The sequence below is a fragment of the Arachis ipaensis genome, chromosome B10, assembly GCF_059453495.1.
Source record: "Arachis ipaensis isolate K30076 ecotype BB chromosome B10, ASM5945349v1, whole genome shotgun sequence".
Taxonomy (NCBI): domain Eukaryota; kingdom Viridiplantae; phylum Streptophyta; class Magnoliopsida; order Fabales; family Fabaceae; genus Arachis; species Arachis ipaensis.
The window spans coordinates 70,127,328-70,145,523 of record NC_142435.1 but is presented as its reverse complement, the minus strand read 5'-3'; the positions used below and the strand labels follow the sequence as shown (position 1 = coordinate 70,145,523).

The 18,196-nt window shown below is 36.2% G+C and overlaps 1 non-coding gene and 1 pseudogene across 1 annotated transcript; both read left to right on the top strand.

Moving 5' to 3' along the window:
* LOC148580340 (uncharacterized) overlaps positions 1–18,196 on the top strand; it is a 55,640-nt pseudogene that overhangs the window by 30,664 nt on the left and 6,780 nt on the right.
* LOC148580341 (small nucleolar RNA R71) lies at positions 16,289–16,396 on the top strand. The gene has a single exon (XR_015898226.1). It is a non-coding gene; the product is annotated as a small nucleolar RNA R71 (small nucleolar RNA).

The following is an 18,196-nucleotide window of genomic DNA, read 5'->3' as shown; positions in this document are numbered from 1 at the left end:
AGATATGATTGAAATTAGTTTTGAAAAAGATTTGATTTTTTAAAATCACAATTAATGACTTGATTCACAAGAAATCACAAGATATGATTCTAGAACTTAAAGTTTGAATCTTTCTTAACAAGTAAGTAACAAACTTGAAATTTTTGAATCAAAACATTAATTGTTGATGATATTTTCAAAAATATGATGTAAAATTAAGAAAAAGATTTTTTTTTAAAAAAAATATTTTTAAAATTTTCGAAAATAAATAAGAAAAATGAAAAAGATTTGATTTTTGAAAAAGATTTTAAAAAAGATAAGATTTTTAAATTGAAAATTTGATTTGACTCATAAGAAACAACTAAATTTTAAAAAGTTTTGAAAAAGTCAACTCAAATTTTTGAAAATTTATGAGTGAAAAAGGGAGATATTTTTTTTATTTTTGAATTTTTAATGATGAGAGAGAAAAACATGAAAAATGATGCAATGCATGAAAGTTTTGGATCTAAACATGTGATGCATGCAAGAACACTATGAATGTCAAGATGAACACCAAGAACACTTTGAATATCAAGATGAACACCAAGACTTATTTTTGAAAAATTTTCAAGAAAAGAAAACATGCAAGACACCAAACTTAAAGATTTTTCATGTATAGACACTATGAATGCAAGAATGCATATGAAAAACACCATACAACACAAAACAATATAATATGAAGATCAATCAAGAAGGGTTATCAAGAACAACTTGAAGATCATGATGAATGCAATGCATGAATGCAATTTTTGAAAAATGCAAGATGAGTATGCAATTGACACCAAACTTAAAATTTGACTCAAGACTCAAACAAGAAACACAAAATATTTTTGGTTTTTATGATTTTATGATTTTTTTTTGTATTTTCTTTTAATTAATTTTTTTTTTCGAAAAACATATGGAAAAAGAAAATAAGAAATCCAAAATCTTTAAGAAGAATTCCAGGAATCTTTCAATATTAGCCCAAAGCTCCAATCAAAGGGTTGGACATGGCTTAATAGCCAGTCAGCTTTAGGATGGAATTACATGCATTGTGGTGATTAGTTGAAGACCAATCCCAAAGCAGTTTGGATATGGCTTTACAGCCAAATAGGATTCAACATGTTACCATGAAACTCTAGAATTCATTCTTGAAAGTTTTGAAGCCATAGAATAATTTAAAATTTCTTTTTCGAAAATAATTTTTTTGAAAAACGAAAATAAAGAAAAATTTTTGAAAGAATTTTGAAAACTTTTTTGAAAAGAAAATAAAAAGAGAATTACCTAATCTGAGCAACAAGATGAACCGTAAGTTGTCCAAACTCGAACAATCCCCGGCAACGGTGCCAAAAACTTGGTATGCGAAATTGTTACTCAGGTTGTAAAATTTGTTGTTCCTTCTCTCCCCGGCAACGGCGCCAAAAACTTCGTGCACGAAATTGTGATCTCAGGTAATGGCTCCAAAAACTTGGTGCTCTAATCTTAATTCATGATTTGTCACAACTTCGATACAACTAACCAGCAAGTGCACTGGGTCGTCCAAGTAATAAAACCTTACGTGAGTAAGGGCCGATCCCACGGAGATTGTCGGCTTGAAGCAAGCTATAATCATCTAGTAAATCTCAGTCAGGCGGATATCAAATGGTTATGGAGTTTTCGAATAATAATAGTAAATAAACAGAAAACAAAGATAGAAATACTTATGTAATTCATTGGTGAGAATTTCAGATAAGTGTATAGAGATGCTTTCGTTCCTCTGAACCTCCGCTTTCCTGCTGTCTTCATCCAATCCTTCCTACTCCTTTCCATGGCAAGCTTTATGTAAGGCATCACCGTTGTCAATGGCTACATCCCATCCTCTCTGTGAAAAAGGTCCAATTGCTCTGTCACGGCACGGCTAATCATCTGGAGGTTCTCGATCATAATGGAATAGGGTTCACCCTCCTTTTGCGTCTGTCACTACGCCCATCACTCGCGAGTTTGAAGTTCGTCACAGCCATCCCTTCCAAGATCCTACTCGGAATACCACAGACAAGGTTTAGACTTTCCGGATCTCAGGAATGGCCACCCATGGGTTCTAACTTATACCACGAAGATTCTAATATCTCGGACTCGGTCCCCTGTATTAGATATCCAAGAGATATTCATTCTAGCTTGTTTGCATGTAGAACGGAAGTGTTTGTCAGGCACGCGTTCATAAGTGAGAATGATGATAAGTGTCACATAATCATCACATTCATCATGTTCTTGGGTGCGAATGGATATCTTAGAAGCGGAATAAGTTGAATTGAATAGAAAAATAGTAGTACTTTGCATTAAATCATGAGGAACAGCAGAGCTCCACACATTAATCTATGGAGTGCAGAAACTCTACTGTTGAAAATACATAAGTGATGAAGGTCCAGGCATGGCCGAATGGCCAGCCCCCAAACGTGATCAATAGATCAAAAGATAATCCAAAGATCATAAGATGTAAATACAATAGTAAAAAGTCCTATTTATACTAAACTAATTACTATGGTTTACAGAAGTGAGTAATTGATGCATAAATCCACTTCCGGGGCCCACTTGGTGTGTGCTTGGACTGAGCTTGAAGTTTACACGTGGAGAGGTCATTCTTGGAGTTGAACGCCAGTTTGTAACGTGTTTCTGGCGTTCAACTCTGGTTCGTGACGTGTTTCTGGCGTTTAACTCCAGACTGCAGCATAGAACTGGCGTTCAACGCCCTTTTGCGTCGTCTAAACTCGGCCAAAGTATGGACTATTATATATTGCCAGAAAGCCTGGATGTCTACTTTCCAATGAAATTGGAAGCGCGCCATTTTGAGTTCTGTAGCTCCAAAAAATCCACTTTGAGTGCCGGAAGGTCAGAATCCAACAGCATCAGCAGTCCTTCTTCAACCTCTGAATCTGATTTTTGCTCAAGTCCCTCAATTTCAGTCAGAAAATACCTGAAATCACAGAAAAACACATAAACTCATAGTAAAGTCCAGAAATGCGAATTTAACATAAAAACTAATAAAAACATCCCTAAAAGTAACTAGATCCTACTAAAAACATACTAAAAACAATGCCAAAAAGCGTATAAATTATCCGCTCATCACAACACCAAACTTAAATTGTTGCTTGTCCCCAAGCAACTAAAAATCAAATAGGATAAAAAGAAGAGAATATACTATAAATTCCAAAATATAAATGAAACATAGCTCCACTCAGATGAGCGGGACTTGTAGCTTTTTGCCTCTTGAATAGTTTTGGCATCTCACTTTATCCATTGAAGTTCAGAATGATTGGCATCTATAGGAACTCAGAGTTCAGATAGTGTTATTGATTCTCCTAGTTCAGTATGTTGATTCTTGAACACAGCTACTTTATGAGTCTTGGCCGTGGCCCTAAGCACTTTGTTTTCCAGTATTACCACCGGATACATAAATGCCACAGACACATAATTGGGTGAACCTTTTCAGATTGTGACTCAGCTTTGCTAAAGTCCCCAATTAGAGGTGTCCAGGGTTCTTAAGCACACTCTTTTTTTTGCTTTGGACCTTGACTTTAACCGCTCATTCTCAAGTTTTCACTTGACACCTTCACGCCACAAGCACATGGTTAGGGACAGCTTGGTTTAGCCGCTTAGGCCAGGATTTTATTCCTTTAGGCCCTCCTATCCACTGATGCTCAAAGCCTTGGATCATTTTTATTAACCTTGCCTTTTGGTTTTAAGGGTTACTGGCTTTTTGCTCTTGCCTCTTGGTTTTAAGAGCTTTTGGCTTTTTCTGCTTGCTTTTTCTCTTTTTTTTTTTGCCATTTTTTTTATTATTTTTTTTCTGCAAGCTTTTGTATTCACTGCTTTTTCTTGGTTCAAGAATCATTTTTATGATTTTTCAGATTATCAAATAACATGTCTCCTTATCATCATTCTTTCAAGAGCCAACATATTTAACATTCTTAAACAACAACTTCAAAAGACATATGCACTGTTCAAGCATTCATTCAGAAAACAAAAAGTATTGTCACCACATCAATATAATTAAATTAAGTTTAAGGATAAATTCGAAACTCATGTACTTCTTGTTCTTTTGAATTAAAAACATTTTTCATTTAAGAGAGGTGATGGATTCATAGGACATTCATAACTTTAAGACAAAGTTACTAAATACTAATGATCATGTAATAAGACACTAACATAGATAAGCACTTAACATAGAGAAAAATGAAAAACAGAAAATTTGAGAACAAGGAATGAGTCCACCTTAGTGATGGTGGCGTTTTCTTCTTGAGGAACCAATGATGTCCTTGAGCTCTTCTATGTCTCTTCCTTGTCTTTGTTGCTCCTCCCTCATAGCTCTTTGATCTTTTCTAATTTCATGGAGGATGATTGAGTGCTCTTGATGTTCCACCCTTAGTTGTCCCATGTTGGAACTCAGTTCTCTTAGGGAGGTGTTGATTTGCTCCCAAAAGTTATGTGGAGGAAAGTGCATCCCTTGAGGCATCTCAGGGATTTCTTGGTGATGAGCTTCTTCATGTGTCTCTTGAGATCCATGAATAGGCTCTCTTGTTTGCTCCATCCTTTTCTTAGCGATGGGCTTGTCCTCATCAATGAGGATATCTCCCTCTATGTCAATCCTAGCCGAATTGCATAGATGGCAAATGAGGTGAGGAAAAGCTAACCTTGCCATAGTGGAGGACTTGTCAGCCACCTTGTAGAGTTCTTGAGGTATAATCTCATGAACCTCCACCTCTTCTCCAATCATGATGCTATGGATCATGATGGCTCGGTTTATAGTAACTTCAGACCGGTTGCTAGTGGGAATGATTGAGCGTTGAATGAACTCCAACCATCCTCTAGCTACAGGCTTAAGGTCCAGTCTTCTCAGTTGAACCGGTTTGCCTTTTGAGTCAATCTTCCATTGAGCTCCTTCCACACATATATCCATGAGGACTTGGTCCAACCTTTGATCAAAGTTGACTCTCCTTGTGTAGGGGCGTGCGTTCTCTTCCATCATTGGCAAGTTGACTCTCCTCGCATAATCATCACATTCCTCATGTTCTTGGGTGCGAATGGATATCTTAGAAGCAGAATAAGTTGAATTGAAAAGAAAAACAGTAGTACTTTGCATTAAATCTTGAGGAACAGCAGAGCTCCACACCTTAATCTATGGAGTGCAAAAACTCTACCGTTGAAAATACATAAGTGATGAAGGTCCAGGCATAGCCGAATGGCCAGCCCCCAAACGTGATCAATAGATCAAAAGATAATCCAAAGATCATAAGATGTAAATACAATAGTAAAAAGTCCTATTTATACTAAACTAGTTACTAGGGTTTACAGAAGTAAGTAATTGATGTATAAATCCACTTCCGGGGCCCACTTGGTGTGTGCTTGGGCTGAGCTTGAAGTTTACACGTGGAGAGGTCATTCTTGGAGTTGAACGCCAGTTTGTAACGTGTTTCTGGCGTTCAACTCTGGTTCGTGACGTGTTTCTGGCGTTTAACTCCAGACTGCAGTGTAGAACTGGTGTTCAACGCCCTTTTGCGTCATCTAAACTCGGCCAAAGTATGGACTATTTTCTATTGATGGAAATCCCTGGATGTCTACTTTCCAACGCAATTAGAAGCGCGCCATTTTGAGTTCTGTAGCTCCAAAAATCCACTTTGAGTGCAAGGAGGTCAGAATCCAACAGCATCAGCAGTCCTTCTTCAACCTCTGAATCTGATTTTTGCTGAGAGTCCCTCAATTTCAGCCAGAGAATACCTAAAATCACAGAAAAACACACAAACTCATAGTAAAGTCCAGAAATGTGAATTTAACATAAAAACTAATAAAAATATCCCTAAAAGTAACTAGATCCTACTAAAAACATACTAAAAATAATGCCAAAAAGCGTATAAATTATCCGCTCATCAAAGCTCACCTAGCCATATGTATATCCTTAGCTTTACCCTTAACCCCATTACAACCTTGAAAAGACCTCATGATTTTTGCATATGCTCATTAAATTTGTGTTCATTGGTTGCATGAAGAACAAACTTTAGAAAGCATGATTATAGGAGAATTGAGTGGATTGACCCTTAGACAATTGAGCGACTAGAGCACATATACACATCCAGTGAGGGTTCAATCACTTAATCCCATATTTCCACCTTTGATCATTGTTATCTTGCAAGTTTTCTTAAATTCTTTTATATGACTCAATTCAATTGTGAATAGGATTTGGCTATAATTGCTTTAGCCCTTGATTGTGTATAGATGCTTTCTTAGATATTGATTTACTTGGACTAATTAAATACATATATATAGTTAGATAGTACAGTTACATACATATAGGTAGATTACATATAGTTAGTTACATTGAATAATGGTTGATTCCCCTTCTTCTCTTCCTTTGGTATAGCATGAGGACATGCTATTGTTTAAGTGTAAGGATATGATGAATCCACATTTTATGGTGTTTATTTGCTCTATTTGGATGGATTTCATCAACTTTTCTTGCATTTATCCATTGAAATAGCATAGTTTCATAACGTCTCCCTAAATTATGCTTGAAAGTGAAAATATGCTTTTTAAGCTTTATAATTGCTAAATTTTATTCACTTTAATTCCATTTGATGCCTTAATGTGTTTGTTAAGTAATTTCAGGCTTACAAGGCAAATATGGATTGAAGAAGTGGAAGGAAAGCATGCAAAATGGGAGAATTCAAGAAATGAAGGATTTGTAAAGCTGCCAGCCCTGACCTCTCGGTACTAAAGTGATCATAACTTGAGCTACAGAGGTCCAAATGAGGCGGTTTCAGCGGCATTGGAAAGCTAACGTCCGGAGCTTCAAAATGATATACAATTTTCTATTATGGACATAACTCTAAGTGTGTGAAGGCAGACAATTTGTTCATAAGCATACAATTTGTGCGTACGCACACAATTTGTGCATATGCACAAGTCAGAAAATAGCAAGTGTGCAGACGTACACATTTGTGTGCATTCGCACACATTTGTGTGCGTCCGCACACGTCCTGGCATGTGAGCTCATTAATTGCAAACCGCTGGGGGAGATTTCTGGGCAACCAAAACCCAATCCAACTCATTTTTGAAGCTATTTCAAGCCAAATTGAAGAGGGATGAAAGGGGGTGCACTTAGGTTTAGGTTTTTACATGTTTTTGTTAGTTTTTCTAGAGAGAGAAGTTCCCCCTTCTCTCTAGAACTAGGGTTTCTTAGTTTAATTTCCTTGTAATTGCTACTTTTAATTCTTGTTTTAATCTAGTTTCTTCTACCTTTCTTTGTTCTATTGTCTTAATTTCCATGTTTATCTTGTTAATTTCTCATTTTAGTTGTCTTTTATATTTATGCACACTCTTGTCACTTTAATTTACATTCAATGCAATTTTATGTTTCATGTCATTTATTTCTTTATTGAGTTGCTATCTTTATTTTCCTTGCTTAGTAGTTGTAGCATTTATTATTTCTTGTCATTTTACCATGCTTTCTTTATATGCCCACCAAGTGTTTGACAAAATGTTTGGTTGGGTTTTTGCTTAGTTTTTTACACTCTTGGTTGGGAAATTGGATAATTGGGTGAACTTGAGTGGTGGATGTCCATTCCACATTGTGTGAGGGTTGTTAATTAATTTGGTTTCCCTTGACTCTAAGTGACCCACTAGTGTTGACTTAGGATTTAGGGATTGAGATTAATTATGCCTAGTTGACTTATCCTCGATGTAGGATTGACTAATTGGGATTAATTAACACACAATTACTATGTTTGTGGTCCACAACTAGGATAGGAATCTTTAAGACCATCTCCAGTAGGAAACTCATTTCAGTCCCTATTTATGGCCTACATGTCATAAAAAGTGACTCCATATCAGATTTTGCGTCATAACCAATAAATAGGAACTCAAAGAATCTCTCTCTTCTCCATTAGAAGGAATTAACTTTAATCCCTATTGTGGTCCCACCTAATTAATTAATTAAGTAATTAAAATTAATATAATTATTATTTTTTTATAATAATATTATTTAAATTTATAAATTCAAAATAATTCAATATTATAAAATATTAAAATAAATAACTTAAACTTGATTAGTATTTTAAATTTTATAAATAAAAATAAATACTCCAACTAAAAATTATTTTATAATATATAAAAATTAAATTTATTTTTTATGTAAAATAAATTTAATTAATTATGATTTAATATAACAATATAAATAATATTTGATATTGATTTAACATAATTATTTATATTAATTATAATTTAATATAACTAATTATTAAATAATTAATATAAATAATTAATTAAATAGATATAAAAGTATCTAATATATATATTTAATATATTTTTTATTTTTTTTATTAACTTACCACATGGCATGATTTTATTGGTTGTTGCAAGTCCCTGCTTAGAGGGACTCTCAACCTTGATCCCCGTGAAGAGTCCTCTTTCTCTTTTCACTCCAATGGTAATTGAGTCCCCATATGTCAGAAAAGGATCTCTATTTCTTAGCATTGGAGTTGCTCTAACTCCCAATCCTTGCTAAGAGTTCCTACTTTTTGCCACTTGAATTACATTTTTGATTTACTTGCTTTGAGTTTTAATTTCTTACATGTCTATTTACCTTCTTGCACTTTAATTTCTTGCCATTTTAATTCCTTGCTCTTTCTTGCATCCAACCCCCATGCTCTCTCAAAGCCAATAATATGACACTTAATTACAATTCCTAGGGAGAATGACCCGGAAATTAAAACTCCCGGTTATTTTGTGTTTTGAATTGTGACATCCTTTGGATTAACATTTGATTGATGACCAATGGTTGGGTTTGGACTATACTTGCAACGGACAAATCTCATTTTCAGTGTGAAAATCCCAACCTATGCTATTGGTCGTCCATCACATAGCCTCCAATTCAACTTCAGAACTTCAAAAATTGGCCCAAGAGGCCCCCAAAATCGTGAGCCACGTGAATTTTTAATGAAGTCACGTGTCTGGACTTGTGCGTACACACAAAAGGTTGTGGGTACGCACACATTAGAATGCTCTTCTCCTTTGTTTCTTCTTGTGTTATCCTAGTTTGCATGCTTTCTTTCTACTTTTCCCAAGCCATTCTTGCCTAATTGACCTAAAAATGCTTAACAAAATACATCACGGCATCGAATGGAATAAAAGTGGAATAAAATTGCTCAATTTAGGTATTAAAAAGCATGTTTTCACATTTAGGTGCAATTTAGAGAGAAAAAACAAACGTGTACTATTTTAGTGAATAAATGCAGGTTTATGTGATGAAATCTACTCAATTCAATTCAAAATTTACCATCAAATATGGATTCATCAATTCCCCCACACTTAAACAATAGCATGTCCTCATGCTAATCACAATCAAAGGAGAAGGGTAAAAGGGCAAGCAACTTATTTAATTAAACTATCTATATGCATGCAAGTATACTAAATTCTATCTATTTCTATCTATAATATAGTTTCCTATTGACTTTGGAAAAACAAACAAACAAATTTCCAAGCAAGCATATAGAAATGTAGGGCTAAACCAAGAAATATTTCAGTGCAATCACAATCCAAAGAATTGATTCGATATTTTCAAAAGTGAAGAAGCAACTTGCAAGAAAACACAAAATAAGAAGTGTGGACACATAGAATTGAGCAATCAAACCCCTCACCGGATATGTATACACTCTAATCACTCAGTGTTTAGGGTTTAATCACTCAAGTCTCCTCTAATCATGCTTTCTAGGATTTTCTAGTCATCTAACAATCAACAAGTATTTAATGCATATATGCAAATATCATGAGGTCTTTATAGGGTTGTAGTGGGGTTAGGGTTAAGGCAGGATGAATATGGTCAAGTGGACTAATAAATTGAATCTTTGACTAGCTCAAGTATCCCTACCTAACCTATATCACCTTAATCACAAAAATGAAACCTAACTCCGCATTCCTTTCTTTTTACACATATTCATGCATCTTTTTCCATACAAATCTCATATGCATTTCTTATTCATTTTCCTTTTCTTTGGGGTAATCTTGTGTCCCATTTTTGTTACTTTTTTTTAAATTCATTTTTTTCTTTTTCTTTGATAAATGCATATAGTTAAAGCAAATTTACACATGAATGTGCATCCATTTTTCATTTTTTCAATGAAGTACCAAAACAAACTTTTTCATTTCTTCTACCAATGTCTCCCAAAATCCTCCCACACTTAAATGACACACTCACCTCAACCTAAGCTAATCAAAGATGCAATTCAAGGACATTAATAGTTTATCACTTAGGTTTAGTGATGTGGTAACAATTAGAACAAAAGAGGATTAAAAAGGCTCAAAGATGGTTAACAATGGTAGATATAATGGTATGGCTATATGGGTTAGTAAGCTTCAATTCAAAAAATGGCCTCAATCATGCTAAATGAATTTAAAACATCAAATATCGAAAATAAAGAATCAAGCAAATTAAAGATCACAATCATAGAAGGAGCATAGCACTCAAGAACAAAATAGTGGTCAAAATATGCAACCACCCATTATAAGCTCAACAACTCACAAGGTTGTTTGTTTTCAAAACAATTCAAGAAGTTAAAAACAATTTTTCGAACTAATTCGATGGAATGCCCTAAAATAAAATTCTTGAAATTTTTTGTTGTTTTCTGGTGCACGAAATTGTGATCTCCAGGCTCAAACAAATCCTGATAATGGCTCCAAAGCTTGGTGCTCTGATCTTAATTCATAATTGTCACAACTTCGATACAACTAACCAGCAAGTGCACTGGGTCGTCCAAGTAATACCTTACGTGAGTAAGGGTCGAATCCCACGGAGATTGTTGGTATGGAGCAAGCTATGGTCACCTTGTAAATCTCAGTCAGGCAGATATAAAGTGATAATGATGTTTTCGAATATTATATAATAAAATAGGGATAGAGATACTTATGTAAATCATTGGTAGGAATTTCAGATAAGCGAATGGAGATGCTTTTCGTTCCTCTGAACCTCTGCTTTTCTGCTATCTTCATCCAATCAGTCTCACTCCTTTCCATGGCTGGCTTTATGTGATACATCACCACTGTCAATGGCTACTTTCGGTCATCTCTCGGGAAAATGATCCAATGCCCTGTCACGGCATGGCTAATCGTCTGGAGGCATCACCCTTGCCAATGGCTTCATCTTATCCTCTCAGTGAATCATATGCTCACGCACCCTGTCACGGCACGGCTATTCATCTGTCGGTTCTCGATCATGCTGGAATAGGATTTACTATCCTTTTGCGTTTGTCACTAACGCCCTGCAATCGCGAGTTAGGAGCTCGTCACAGTCATTCAATCATTGAATCCTACTCGGAATACCACAGACAAGGTTTAGACTTTCCGGATTCTCTTGAATGCCACCATCATTCTAGCTTACGCCACGAAGATTCCGGTTAAGAGATCTAAGAGATATTCATTCTAGCTTATTTCATGTAGAACGGAAGTGTTTGTCAGGCACGTGTTCATAGGGGAGATGGTGATGAGCGTCACACATAATCATCACCTTCATCACGTTCTTGGGTGCGAATGGATATCTTAGAAGCGAAATAAGATGAATTGAATAGAAAACAGTAGTACTTGCATTAATCTTTGAGGAACAGCAGAGCTCCACACCTTAATCTATGGAGTGTAGAAACTCTACCGTTAAAATTACATAAGTGAAGGTCCAGGCATGGCCGAGATGGCCAGCCCCCTAAAACGTGATCAAAGGATCATAAGGTAATCCAAAGATGCCTAATACAATAGTAAGAGGTCCTATTTATAATAAACTAGCTACTAGGGTTTACATGAGTAAGTATTTGATGTATAAATCCACTTCCGGGGCCCACTTGGTGTGTGTTTGGGCTGAGCTTAAGTGTAGCACGTGCAGAGGCCATTTGTGGAGTTGAACGCCAGTTTTTGTGCCAGTTTGGGCGTTCAACTCTGGTTTTGGATCCTTTTCTGGCGCTGGACGCCAGATTTGGGCAGAGAGCTGGCGTTGAACGCCAGTTTACGTCGTCTATTCTTGGCCAAAGTATGGACTATTATATATTGCTGGAAAGCCCTGGATGTATACTTTCCAACGCAATTAGAAGCGCGCCAGTTCGAGTTCTGTAGCTCCAGAAAATCTACTTTGAGTGCAGGGAGGTCAGAATCCAACAGCATCAGCAGTCCTTCTTCAACCTCTGAATCTGATTTTTGCTCAAGTCCCTCAATTTCAGCCAGAAAATACCTGAAATCACAGAAAAACACACAAACTCATAGTAAAGTCCAGAAATGTGAATTTAACATAAAATATATTAAAAACATCCCTAAAAGTAACTAGATCCTACTAAAAACATACTAAAAACAATGTCAAAAAGCGTATAAATTATCCGCTCATCACAACACCAAACTTAAATTGTTGCTTGTCCCCAAGCAACTGAAAATCAAAATAGGATAAAAAGAATAGAATATACTATAAATTCCAAACTATCAATGAAACAGAGCTTCAATCATATGAGCGGGACTTATAGCTTTTTGCCTCTTGAATAGTTTTGGCATCTCACTTTATCCATTGAGGTTCAGAATGATTGGCATCTATAGGAACTTCAGATTTCGAATAGTGTTATTGACTCTCTTAGTTCAGTATGATGATTCTTGAACACAGCTTCTTTATGAGTCTTGGCCGTGGCCCTAAGCATTTTGTTTTCCAGTATTACCACCGGATACATAAATGCCACAGACACATAATTGGGTGAACCTTTTCAGATTGTGACTCAGCTTTGCTAAAGTCCCCAATTAGAGGTGTCCAGGGTTCTTAAACACACTCTTTTTTTGCTTTGGACCTTGACTTTAACCGCTCAGTCTCAAGTTTTCACTTGACACCTACACGCCACAAGCACATGGTTAGGGACAGCTTGGTTTAGCCGCTTAGACCAGGATTTTATTCCTTTAGGCCCTCCTATCCACTGATGCTCAAAGCCTTGGGATCCTTTTTATTTCCCTTGCCTTTTGGTTTTAAGGGTTATTGGCTTTTTGCTCTTGCCTCTTGGTTTTAAGAGCTTTGGCTTTTTCTGCTTGCTTTTTCTTTTTCTTTCTATTTTTTTTTTCGCCTATTTTTTTTTCTGCAAGCTTTGTTCTTTGCTGCTTTTTCTTGCTTCAAGAATCATTTTTATGATTTTTCAGATTATCAAATAACATGTCTCCTAGTCATCATTCTTTCAAGAGCCAACATATTTAACATTCTTAAACAACAACTTCAAAAGACATATGCACTGTTCAAGCATACATTCAGAAAACAAGAAGCATTGTCACCACATCAATATAATTAAACTAAGTTCAAGGATAAATTCGAAACTCATGTACTTCTTGTTCTTTTGAATTAAAACATTTTTCATTTAAGAGAGGTGATGGATTCATAGGACATTTATAACTTTAAGACAAAGTTACTAACTACTAATGATCATGTAATGAAGACACAAACATAGATAAGCACATAACATAGAAAACGAAAAGCAGAAGAATTAAGAACAAGGAATGAATCCACCTTAGTAATGGTGGCGTTTCCTTCTTGAGGAACTAATGATGTCCTTGAGCTCTTCTATGTCTCTTCCTTGTCTTTGTTGCTCCTCCTTCATTGCTTTTAGATCCTCTCTGATTTCATGAAGGATGATGGAGTGCTCTTGATGTTCCACCCTTAGTTGCTTCCAATAATTGTGTGGAAGAAAATGTATCCCCTGAGGTATCTCAGGGATCTCTTGATTTGCAGTCAAATGTTCTACCACTGAGCTATAGACCCTTGATGGAAGCTTTTGTCTTCCCTTTCCTCTTTCTAGAGGTTTCTCTGGCCTTAGGTGCCATCAATGGTTATGGAAAGAACAAAAAAACTATGCTTTTACCACACCAAACTTAGAATGTTGCTCGCCCTCGAGCAAAAGAAGAAAGAATAGAAGAAGAAGAGGATATGGAGGAGATGGATGGCTGTGTGTATTCGGCCATATGGGTGGGATTGGGTGGGGAAGAGATGTTGAATTTTTGAAGGTAAGTGGGTGTATGGGTGTGAGTGGTAAATGGAAGACAGAAGGGATGAGTGTTTATTGGGAATAGAGGATGATTGAGAAGAGAGAAGAGAGTGAGTGAAGGTAGGTGGGGATCCTGTGGGGTCCACAAATCTTGGGGTGTCAAGGCATTTACATCCCTGCACCAATTTAGGCATGCAAAATGCCCTTGCACACAACTCTGGGCGTTCAGCGCCAGGTTGGTGCCCATTTTGGGCGTTCAACGCCCCTTTGCTGCCATTTCTGGCGTTGAACGCCAAAACCATGCTTGTTCTGGGCGTTCAGTGCCAGGATGCTCCCATTCTGGGCATTCAGCGCCAGAACTATGCTCTGTTCTGGCGTTTGAATGCCAGACAGATGCTCCTCCAGGGTGTGATTTTTCTTCTGCTGTTTTTGATTCCGTTTTTGATTTTTTTTGTTTATTTTGTGACTCCACATGATCATGAACCTAAGAAAACATGAAAAACAATAAAAATAAAAATAAGAATTAGATAAACATTGGGTTGCCTCCCAACAAGCGCTTCTTTAATGTCAATAGCTTGACAGTGGGCTCTCATGGAGCCTCACAGATGTGCAGAGCTTTGTTGAGACTCTCCAACACCAAACTTAGAGTTTCGATATGGGAGTTCAACACCAAACTTAGAGTTTGGTTGTGGCCTCCCAACACCAAACTTAGAGTTTGACTGTGGGGGCTCTGGTTGACTCTGCTTTGAGAGAAGCTTTTCATGCTTCCTCTTCATGGTTGTAGAGGGAGATCCTTGAGTTTTAAACACAAGGGAGTTCTCATTCCATTGAAGGACTATTTCACCTCTGTCAACATCAATCACAGCTCTTGCTGTGGCCAGGAAAGGTCTTCCTAGGATGATGGATTCATCCTCTTCCTTTCCAGTATCCAGGACTATGAAATCAGCAGGGATGTAAAGGCCCTCAACCTTTACTAATACATCTTCTACTTGTCCATAAGCCTGTTTTCTTGAGCTGTCTGCCATCTCCAGTGAGATTTTAGCAGCTTGCACCCCATAGATTCCCAGTTTCTCTATTACAGAGAGGGGCATGAGGTTTATTCCTGAACCAAGGTCACATAGAGCCTTAAAGATCATGGTGCCTATGGTACAGGGTATTATGAACTTTCCAGGATCCTGTCTCTTCTGAGGCAATGTCAGTTGATCCAGATCACTTAGTTCATTGATGAACAAGGGAGGTTCAACTTTCCAAGTATCAATGCCAAATAATTTGGCATTCAGTTTCATGATTGCACCAAGAAACTTGGCAGTTTGCTCTTCAGTAACATCCTCATTCTCTTCAGAAGAGGAATACTCATCAGAGCTCATGAAGGGCATAAGGAGGTTCAATGGAATCTCTATGGTCGCTAGATGAGCCCCAGAGTCCTTTGGTTCCTCAGAGGGAAGCTCCTTATTGATCACTTGACGTCTCAGGAGGTCTTCCTCCTTGGGATTCACGTCCTCTCCTCTCCTCACAGGTTCGGCCATGGCGCTTATGTCAATAGCCTTGCACTCTCCTTTTGGGTTCTCTTCTGTATTACTTGGGAGAGTACTAGGAGGGATTTCAGTGATCCTTTTACTCAGCTGGCCCACCTGTGCTTCCAGATTTCTAATGGAAGATCTTGTTTCATTCATGAAACTTACAGTGGCCTTAGATAGATCAGAGACTAGATTTGCTAAATTAGAAGCATTTTGTTCAGAGTTCTCTGTCTGTTGCTGAGTTGATGATGGAAAAGGTTTGCTATTGCTAAACCTGTTTCTTCCACCATTATTAAAGCCTTGTTGGGGCTTTTGATCCTTCCATGAGAAATTTGGATGATTTCTCCATGTTAAGTTATAGGTGTTTCCATAAGGTTCACCTAAGTAGTTCACCTCTGCTATTGCAGGGTTCTCAGGATCATAAGCTTCTTCTTCAGGAGAAGCCTCTTGAGTACTGTTGGATGCAGCTTGCATTCCATTCAGACTCTGAGAAATCATATTGACTTGCTGAGTCAATATTTTATTCTGAGCCAATATGGCATTCAGAGTATCAACTTCAAGAACTCCCTTCTTCATAGGCGTCCCATTACTCACAGGATTCCTTTCAGAAGTGTACATGAACTGGTTATTAGCAACCATGTCAATGAGTTCTTGAGCTTCTGCAGGCGTTTTCTTTAGGTGAATGGATCCACCTGCAGAAGTGTCCAGTGACATCTTTGATAGCTCAGATAGACCATCATAGAATATATCCAGGATGGTCCATTCTGAAAGCATGTCAGAAGGATACTTTTTGGTCAACTGTTTGTATCTTTCCCAAGCTTCATAGAGGGATTCACCTTCTTTCTGTCTGAAGGTTTGAACATCAGCTCTAAGCTTGCTCAGCTTTTGAGGAGGAAAGTACTTGGCTAAGAAAGCCGTGACCAGCTTATCCCAAGAGTTCAGGCTGTCTTTGGGTTGAGAATCCAACCATAATCTAGCTCTGTCTCTTACAGCAAAAGGGAAAAGCATGAGCCTGTAGACTTCAGGATCTACTCCATTAGTCTTAACAGTATCACATATCTGCAAGAATTCAGTTAAGAACTGAAAAGGATCTTCAGATGGAAATCCATGAAACTTGCAGTTCTGCTGCATCAGAGAAACTAACTGAGGTTTCAGCTCAAAGTTGTTTGCTCCAATGGCAGGAATGGAGATGCTTCTTCCATGTAAATTGGAATTAGGTGCAGTGAAGTCACCAAGCATCTTCCTTATATTATTATTATTTTCGGCTGCCATCTCCTTTTCCTGTTCGAAAATTTCTGAAAGGTTATCTCTGGATTGTTGTATTTTAGCTTCTCTTAATTTTTTTTCTTCAGAGTCCTTTCAGGTTCTGGATCTGCTTTAACAAGAATGTTCTTGTCCTTGCTCCTGCTCATATGACAAAGAAGATGGCACAGAAAAAATAGTAATAATAATATGGATCCTTTATACCACAATATAGGGATCCTTGTGTTAGTAGAAGAAAAGAAGGGAAGAAAATCTTAACTCAGAGAGAGAGGGGGTTCGGATTTTTGGGGAGTTGAAGGAAAGATGTTAGTATATCAATAAACAAATAGAAGAAGATGAGAGGGGGAAGTGAATTTTCGAAAATAATTTTTGAAAAAGAGTTAGTGATTTTTGAAAATAGTTTTTGAAAAAGGTTAGTATTTTTTTTTTCGAAATTTTTTTTTATATAAAAAATAAAAATAATTAGTTAATAAAAAAGAAATTTTTGAAAAAGAGGGAAGATATTTTCGAAAATTAGAGAGAGAGAGTTAGTTAGGTAGTTTTGAAAAAGTTAAGAAACAAACAAAAAGTTAGTTAGTTAGTTGAAACAAATTTGAAAAGATAAGAAGTTGGGAAGTTAGAGAAGATATTTTGAAATCAAATTTTGAAAAAGATAAGATAAGAAGATATTTTTTTGAAAAGATATGATAGAAATTAGTTTTTGAAAAAGATTTGATTTTTAAAATCACAATTAATGACTTGATTCATAAGAAATCACAAGATATGATTCTAGAACTTAAAGTTTGAATCTTTCTTAACAAGCAAGTAACAAACTTCAAATTTTTGAATCAAAACATTAATTGATTATATTATTTTCGAAAATTTGATATAAAAATAAGAAAAAGATTTTTGAAAAATATTTTTTTAATTTTCGAAAATAACTAAGAATTTTGAAAAAGATTTGATTTTTGAAAAAGATTTTGAAAATGATAAGATTTTCAAATTGAAAATTTGATTTGACTCATAAGGAACAACTTTGATTTTTAAAAATTTTTGAAAAAGTCAACTCAATTTTCGAATTTGATGAGAGAAAAAGGGAAAGATAATTTTTTTTATTTTTGAAATTTTTATGAAAAACATGAAAATTATGCAATGCATGAGATTTTTAGATCAAAACAATGAATGCATGCAAGAATGCGATGAATGTCAAGATGAACACCAAGAACACTATGAATGTCAAGATGAACATCATAGACACAATTTTGAAAAATTTTTAATGCAAAGAATACATGCAAGACACCAAACTTAGAATTCTTTAATGCTTATGCACTAAGAATTCAAGAATGCATATGATAAACATGAAAAGACACAAAACAAAAAATCATCAAGATCAAACAAGAAGACTTACCAAGAACAACTTGAAGATCATGAAGA